This window comes from Balaenoptera musculus, chromosome 2 (assembly GCF_009873245.2).
Source record: "Balaenoptera musculus isolate JJ_BM4_2016_0621 chromosome 2, mBalMus1.pri.v3, whole genome shotgun sequence".
In the NCBI taxonomy this organism is placed as follows: Eukaryota; Metazoa; Chordata; class Mammalia; order Artiodactyla; family Balaenopteridae; genus Balaenoptera; species Balaenoptera musculus.
This window is the reverse complement of record NC_045786.1, coordinates 138,755,456-138,764,548: the sequence shown is the minus strand read 5'-3', so window position 1 is coordinate 138,764,548 and position 9,093 is coordinate 138,755,456. Positions and strand designations below refer to the sequence as shown.

General features: G+C 41.2%; 1 protein-coding gene across 2 annotated transcripts in view; it reads left to right on the top strand.

Annotated features, from left to right (window-relative positions):
- The first annotated feature begins 2,237 nt into the window (after nt 1-2,237).
- Nucleotides 2,238-9,093, top strand: part of ESR2 (estrogen receptor 2) — a 110,475-nt gene continuing 103,619 nt past the window's right edge. For both annotated transcript variants that reach the window (XM_036841643.1, XM_036841644.1), the window contains exons 1-3: nt 2,238-2,642; nt 4,479-4,586; nt 5,401-5,484. The gene's annotated coding sequence lies outside the window, so the exon portion shown is untranslated. The remainder of the gene's footprint in view (nt 2,643-4,478; nt 4,587-5,400; nt 5,485-9,093) is intronic.

Genomic DNA, 9,093 nt, shown 5'->3' with positions numbered 1-9,093 from the left:
CTTCTAGAAGATACCCACTTTCTTGGCTCATTGCCTCCTTCCATCTTCAAAGCCAGGGTCATGAAGTCCACCCAGTCTTTTTCATACGACTATTTCTCTTATTCTCCTCCTCCTGCCTCCCTCCTCTTTTAAGGATCCTTGTGATTAAATTAGGCCCACTTGGACAATCCAGAATAATCTCCCTATTTTAAAGTCAGCTGATTAGCAACCTCAATTCTCTTTTGCCATGTAGCCCAATATACTCACAGGTTCCGGAGATTAGGACAAGCACACATTTAGGGAGCCATTATTCTAGAAACCTCCCACGGTTCGCATCTAAAATTGAACACATGCATGCCTTATGAACCAGCAACTCCACTCCTACATATAAAGGTAACAGAAATATATATATATATTCTACAAAAAGACATTTACAAAATTATTCATGGCAGCATTGTTCATAATTGCCCCAAACTGGAAACTAGCCATATGACCAAAAGTAAACATGACAACCAGATCCACTAGTTAAGCGTTTAGATCTCCTTCAGGTGTGGGACAGGGAGAGGTCAACTGGAATGCTGAATTTTCTTAGGGGCCATACAAGAAACTGACCCTAGGTCCACGACTGGGGAGATGACATATGGAGGAGAGCAAGAGTTTGAGGAGAAATGGTAAATTTATGGAGCTCCATTTAGCATGTGTTCCACTCAGCACGGTGGAAAATAGCAATGCCGTGCAAGAAGACTTTAGTTCTTGTTGAACATCTGTCTCTAAGCAGCCTTGTAACCCTTGATCAGGTCCTGGGCTGAACTCGAATTTTCTTAGAGGAAATAAGGTTTGGGTTTCTGGGTTCGACTCTAGATTCCAGGCATCCACAACTATCCTGGCAGAAACATTTTCGGGTCAGATTAATGGAGCTTGCTGCCACAGAAGTACAGGAGCCAGCAGGCACAGCCACCAGGTACTTTCTTGCCCGGGGACCCTTTCCTCAGCTGCAAGGCGCCTGTGTGCAGGTCTGACAGGCTGGGAACAACCCCTCCTTCCCAGCTACAGACGTCTCCTTCCTCGAAACAAAGGCTGTTAGGACCCCTTCCCTACTCTGAACCTTTGCCTGCGCTCCAACACACCCTAGCGACAAGTGCAGCTGCAGAGGCGAACTGCACCTTCCTGTGCAGCACTCCTACTCAAGCTTCCACTGCGGACTTGGCCAAACTGGAGGAGCCACTCCCTCCGCAGACGCGCGGAACCATCCATTCCTCTTCCTTACAGCCGTTCGCAAGTTTGCGCCTGCGCGCCGCTAAACCAGGTTGCGCCTGCGCAGCCCACTGAGGCGGGAACGCGGGTAACCCTTAGCTGTAGGGCGAGTTCCGTGTGACACTGCGCACGGAAGAGGGCGAAGGAGATGCGGAGGAGCTGGTGGTGACTGGCTGACGGAAATGATTGGCTGGTGGAAAGAGCCGTTCCAGATCTCGCCTTTGTGTGGGCGGGGAACCAGCTGGAGAGGGAATCCTCCCTTAGGTGGCGGGGCAGGGGGCGGAGCCGAGGGGCGGTCTCGCGGGAGACCATTTTGGCGGGCGTGGGAGGCTAGCGCGGGCGGCGGGCGCAGGACTTGTGCTGGAGCGTTCTGGCCCTGCTCCCGCGTGGGGAGCTTGGCGGGCGCCGGGCTGGCCGGCAGGGGGTAGACCTGCAGAGTGTGGGGCGGCGTCCGGCGTTGTCGCTCCCCGGCTCCGTCAGACTGGTGTCGGGGCCCCCACCGCGAAACTGAATCGGAGCGACTGGGTGATGCCGCTGACAGTTTTTAAAGCCTTCTCAGGCGAATCTGATGCTCGGCCAAGGTTGAAGCCCAGCCCGCGTGGTTCCCTCAGCGTCCGGGGTAACCCCAGGTTGGCCAGTGCGGGGAGGGTCGTCAGCTTTGCGAGTCTAGGCTTTGTCCGATCCCCCACGCACATCTGGGGTTAGATGCCAAGTGACCAACGAGGGCGGACACTCCTCGTAGACGTCCACTCTGGAGAAGTGAGATTGGGCGTTTGCTTGGGGAGCGGGACTGCAGGACTGGGGCGCAGTCCTCTGGTCCTGCAAGTTGAGTCCGTTGAGTGCTGTCTCTGCTCGAGGAACTTGGCTGGTTCTTAGGCGCTCAGCTTACAAACAGTTATCCCGATGCAGTTCTCTAATTTATCTGTTACTCAGGTAGCACCAAATATCTGGGTTTCTTTTACAGACCATTTCTTAGGATGGTGTAGGTCAATGGCAGAGCTCATCTATTGAACTTTATTCATTTTCTGTTTTGGGGTTTTGGTAGATGGCTTTTACCTTATTCTTAAATTCTGATGATATCTTACGGGAGCCACATATATGGAATTAGAGAATCTCTAGTTTCTTAACAGTTTTATTGAGATGTAATTTACATACCATGAAATTAACCTGTTTTGAGTGTACAATTCAGTGATTTTTAACATATTTAAAGAGCCCTGCAACCATCACCATAATGGAATTAGGCGATTTTTTTTTCCTGGTAATTGCCTTTACAAGTCTCAAAAGTTTGTCTAAGTGGACATTTTGGAAATACAACCTAAGAGCCTCTGAAAATCTACACTCAAGTCGTGTTATACCTGAGCAGGTGAAATTAAGAGGAGAATTGAAGCAAATGTTCCTAGAAGTTGCAGGTAGTGAAACTTTTGTGTATTGTAATACCAAGTAGATAGTGACCATTCCAAGTGTCTTTGTTTTCTGAAGAATATGGCATAAATCCCATTTTACAGATGAAAAAAGACTTTGAAGGATAAGTTGCTTAAAGCTCCATATTTGTGCCTAGGCTAGACCCCAACCTTGGATGCTTTATCTGCCTTTGCCACCTCATCGGCCTGGTTTCCAATTATATTATCTATGTATGACCTGTACAATTCATTCATTTATCGAGCAAATATTATATAGAGTGGCCACTATGCCAACAACAACCAAAAACACTGCTGTAAGTGCTGGAGACACCATAGTGAACCAGCTAAGTTTCTACCTTCAGCTAATATTCTGATGAGGAGACAATGATCCATTGAAGAACTATATACTCTAATTTTACATATCGAGACATGCTTTTTATGTTGTTGTTTTTTTGGCCGCACCGCACGTCTTGCAGGAGCTTAGTTCCCGGACCAGGGATTGAACCTGGGCCCTCTGCAGTGGAAGCACGAATCCCTAACCACCGGCCTGCCAGGGAATTCCCAAGACATGCTATTTTAGAAAAAATAGGTAAATTAAGAGTGTAGGGAATGGTGATGGGAGGCAGGATCTGATATGAGCAGAAATCTGAAAGAAGAGAGGAAGTTGGGGCGTAAGAAAAAGAAAACAAGGATTTGGCTTGAGCAACTGGAAAGATGGAGTTGCCATTTACTGAGTTGAAATATATTAGGTGACACTGTGGAAGGACCAGGTTTTAGGGTTAAGATGATAAATTCAGCTTTAGATATATTTAGATGCCTCTTAGTCATCCAAGTGGAGATGTGGTATTTAAATCCATGAGATTGGATGTGATCTGACCAAGGGAATGGGTGTAGGTAGAGAGAGGACTGAGAACTGATCCCTATGACACTTCAATGTCTAGAATTCAAGGAGATGAGGAGGAACCAGGAAGGAAGATCAAAAAGATGAGTCCATTGTGTTAGGAGGAAAACAGGTGAGGATTCAGCCTTAGAAGACAAGTGAAGAAAGTGTTTTGTAGAAGAAAGGGTAATTAACTATGTCACACGTTACAGATTTATCAAATAAAATGAAGACCAAGAATGGCCCATTTGTAAGAGAGATAAGTAAAATCTTTTGATGTAAATGTTCACACTAGCAGTAACTACAGAAACAGTGTTTCTTCCTTTTTGAGGAGGTGTACATTTTTATAACCTTTTTGAAGGGCAGTTTGATATTATCTAAAATTTAAATATGTGTTTACTTTGACCAAATAATTTCACTTCTAGGAGTTCATCCTACAGAAATATTTATACATGTACACAAAGATATATGCATAAAGGTGTTTATCACAGCATTATTTACAATTGTAAAAAAAAAGGATACAGATTTCCATCAAGATAGATGTAGTTTTAAAGGAAAGATTGAAATGTATAGATATGAAAGATAGCTGCTATAGACTGAATTTTTTATTTTTGTTTTTATTGGATAGTATAGTTGATTTACAATGTTGTGTTAGTTCCAGGTGTACAGCAAAGTGAATCAGCTATACATATACATACATCCACTCTTATTTAGATTCTTTTCCCATATAGGCCATTACAGAGTATTGAGTAGAGTTCCCTGTGCTATGTTGTGATCTTATTAGTTATCTATTTTATATATAGTAGTATGTATATTAGACTGAATTTTGTCTGCCCCAAGTTCATATATTGAAGCCTTAACTAACCCTCAATGTGATGTTATTTGAAGGTGAACCTTTGGGAGATAATTAGGTTTAGATGATGTCATGAGAGTGGGGCCCTATGTTGGGATTTTTGTTCTTACAGGAAGAAGAAAAAAGATCTGAGTGAAGACACTGCAAGCAAAGAAGTGCGGGCTTACCAGGAACTGAATTGACTGGTACCTTGATCTTGGACTTCCCAGTCTCCAGAACTGTGAGAAATAAATGTTTGTTGTTTAAGTCATCCAGGACTTCCCAGTCTCCAGAACTGTGAGAAATAAATGTTTGTTGTTTAAGTCATCCAATCTATGGTATTTTGTTAGCAGCCCTCGCCTCGTTAGATGATAAAGTCAGGTTTTCTAATAGAATGTATAGTATGATCTGTTATCTTAGTGTATCCATAGGAGGCCTGTCTGATCACACTATCAAGAGTTACTTCCTCATTTCCCTTCCCTGATCACTGTTACATTATTCTTTTCTATCTGCAGCACTTATCACTATCTAAAAGTATTTTATTAATTTTTATACTTATTTACTGTCCTTCTGGTCATAGGAAGTAAGTTCTATAAGATTTTTGCCTCTGTCACTTTTCTTTGTATCCCCAGTGCAGGAGTATATAATTTTTAAATACACTGTTTTACATGAAAAACCCAAACAGACAGTATTCCTGTCGTGGTTTTAAAATGAGACCACAAATTCTTTGACACGCTTTCCTTCAAAGTGTGGTGGCTAATTCCCCTCCTCTTGAGTGTGGGCTGGATTTAGTGACTAGCTTCTAATGAGTAGAATGTGGCAGCAGTGGAGGCATGTCTATAGGTCATAAAAGGCATCATGACTTCCTCCTTGCTCCCTCTCTTGGATCATTCATTCTGGTAAACCAGCTGCCCTATCCTGAGGACATATCAAACAGTACTTTGGAGGGGCCCTTGTGGCAAGAAACTGAGGCCTACTCCCAATAGCCAGGGAAGAACTGAAGCATCCTGCCAACAGTCATGTGAATGAGCCACCTTAGAAGCATTTTTTTCCAGCCCCAGTCATACCTTCAGATGTTTACATCTCCACGTGACAACTTGACAGCAATGTCACAGGAGACCCTGAACCAGATCACTCAAGTAAGCCACTCTCAAAATCCTGTTAGATAATACATTTTTGTTGTTTTAAGGCACTATGTTTTGGGGGTAGTATCGTTATCACCAATAAATAACTAATAACAATTTTTGGTAAACATTACATTCTGTTGTTTTAGTTAATACTTATTAGTTCTGTTCCTGAGAAAGTCAATTTCTCCCTGCCTTAGTTTTATCATATATAAAAGAAAATATAAATAGTTGGACAGTCCCTCTCTATCATCACATTAGAATTATCTGGGCAGCTTTTATAATATATATGCCTAGTCTCCATCCTAGATCAGTTAAGATCAATCAGAACTCATGGTAGGTCCCAGGCATACGTATTTTTTAAACTTCTCTTTGAGATTCTAATATGTCATCTGGGTTGAGAACTTCTAGATGATCTTTGAGCTTTCTCCTATTGATTCTGTTATGACTAATACATAATTGGGATATACTTGCACTGCTGTAAGAGCATTTCCCTGGAATTAGAGTCCCAATTTTTGAGATAACTAATCTTTGTTTTAGGAATAGACAATGGAATTATTATTTATGCTTCTTCCCTGAAGGGGTAAGTATGTATTGAAGAACAAAAATTTGGGCTATTTTAAGAATTTCACAGAAGAATTACCCAAACTTTGATTTTCACATTTTGGAGTTTTTGCATTTTCTTTTTCTTTCTTTCTTTTTTTTTTTTTTTTAACATCTTTATTGGAGTATAATTGCTTTGCAATGGTGTGTTAGTTTCTGCTGTATAACAAAGTGAATCAGCTATACGTACACATATATCCCCATATCCCCTCCCTCTTGTGTCTCCCTCCCACCCTCCCTATCCCACCCCTCTAGGTGGTCACAAAGCACCAAGCTGATCTCCCTGTGCTATGCGGCTGCTTCCCACTAGCTATCTGTTTTACATTTGGTAGTGTATATATGTCAGTGCTACTCTCTCACTTCATCCCAGCTTACCCTTCCCCCTCCACGTGTCCTCAAGTCCATTCTCTACGTCTGCGTGGTAAAGCATTTTCTTAATGCTTTTCTAGTGTTTGATGAAATCCCCTTTGTGTTTTCATTTTATTAATCAGGAAAGTAAAGAGTTACACTACTGTTTTTCCATTTTTACTTCAAGGTGCCAAATAATTTTCATTTTAACTTTTATAAAGTTTGTTTGGGAGAAGAGTACTATCATCATCTATAAGAATGACAAGCTGGGCTTCCCTGGTGGCGCAGTGGTTGAGAATCTGCCTGCCAATGCAGGAGACACGGGTTCGAGCCCTGGTCTGGGAAGATCCCACATGCTGCGGAGCAACTGAGCCCGTGAGCCACAACTACTGAGCCTGCGCGTCTGGAGCCTGTGCTCCGCAACAGGAGAGGCCACGACAGTGAGAGGCCCATGCACCGCGATGAAGAGTGGCCCCCACTCGTCGCAACTAGAGAAAGCCCTTGCACAGAAACGAAGACCCAACACAGCCAAAAAAAATAAATATAAATAAATAAACAAATTTATAAAAAAAAAAAAAAAAAAAAAAAGAATGACAAGCTGATTGTAAAATTCATATGCAAATGCAAAGGACCTAGAATAGCCAAACACTGTTGAAATTCTTTGAAAAAGAGTAGCAAAGTTGAAGGGTTAACACTATCTGATTTCAAGATTTATTAAAAAAAAAGATTTATTTAAAGCTACAGTAATCAGTACAGTGTGATATTAGTGTAAAGATAAATGGGATGAATAGAAAGTTCAGAGAGAACCACACATATATGGACATCTGTTGTTGTGGTGTTGTTATTTTAAATAAAGATAGGAGGACAATTTAGTGATGAAAGGGGAGTCTTTTCAACAAATGATTCTGGAACGATTGGATCCATATGCCAAAAAGAAAATAAAGAAAGAAAAGAGAGAGAGCAAGCAAAAACTTTGATTCATGTCTTGTGCCGTATACAAAAATGAACTAAAAATGAATCATAGACCTAAATATAAGAGCTAACATTTGTGGCATAAAATTATATCTGAATCCAGGTATGGGTTCAGATATAATTGACATTCATGTTTGCAGGAGTGAATGGAGGAGAGCTGGTGTATTGGTTCCTATTGCTGCTCTAACAGATTACCACAGGGACTTCCCTGGTGGTCCAGTGAGTAGGACTCCACGCTCCCAAAGCAGGGGGCCTGGGTTTGATTCCTGGTTGGGAAACTAGATCCCGCATGCATGCCGCAACTAAGAGTTCACATACTGCAGCTAAGAGTCTGCATGCCGCAACTAAGAAACCTGCATGCCGCAACTAAGACACCTGCTTGCCACAACTAAGAGTCCGCATGCCACAACTAAGAGATCCCGCATGCAACAACAAAGATCCCATGTGCCACAACTAAGACCTGGCAAAGCCTAAATAAATAAATAAATAAATAAATAAATAACCACAAACCCAGTGCTTAAAACAACACACATGTATTATCGTACAGTTTTGTAGGTTAGAAGTCCTACACAGGTCCACCAAACTAAAATCAAGGTGGTGGCAGAGGTGCATTCCTTCTGGAGGTTCTAGGGGATAATGTGTTTGCCTTTTCCAGCTTCTACATGATGCCATGGTATCTTCTTGTCCTTTCATATTCACATAGGGCCTGGTTTCTTTTTACTCTGACTTTTCTCTTTCTTTTCACTCTGGAATGGTCTCTTCACTCTGCCTTTTCTCTTTCAACCAAATGTACCCTGTGTCAGTAGACTAAAAGAATTCAAAGAGTTATCAGATGTCAATAAAAATAATAAAAAGAAACATATCCTTGTATATATATAATATTAAATATTCTGTTTCTCATCAAACTTTCCTCCATGTATCTATTTCCTAACTCCATCATTACTTCTGTATTACTGGCATTCTGCCGTAAGGAAGAGCTTTCTCCTTTCTGAATTCAACTTTAGAAATTGTCTCTTGACTTCCACCTATGGCAGAAGATTTAGATAACTGGCACTAGTTCTTCATTGCCTTTCTCTCATCTTCGCAGTAGAATTATATTATTTTTAATTCCTCCATAGGTGATCTTTGTGATTTAAATTAATATACTGACACTTCTTTTTCTTGTTGTTTCAACTCTTTATGATACCTCTTGATCTTTAGTAAAGTGAAGATTTTTGTTGTCCTTGCTCTTCCCTTTCTTTCTCTTTCCCTGTTCTACTTCCTGACTTCTCTCACTTAAACTTTTACTTTTACACCATTGAGGTTGTTATTTACATGATGTCTTGTAACCATTATTAAGTCATTGTGAGATTATCTAGTTTCCCATCAATTTTTCACTTAATGGCTTTAGTGCTCATTGATGAGCCTTACCTGAATTAATTATTTCACTAGGAATGGCAAAATATTGATGTTTTAAAATATAGTATTTTTGCTATACAGTAGGTCCTTATTAGTTATCTATTTTGTATAGTAGTAGTATATGAATATAGTAGTGTGTATATAGTAGTGTGTGTATGTATATAGTCGTGTGTATATGTAGTAGTGTGTATATGTCAATCCCAGTCTCCCAATTTATCCCTTCCCCCCACCTTACCCCCTGGTAACCATAAGTTTGTAATGACCTATATGGGGAAAGAATCTAAAAAAAGAGTTGATATATGT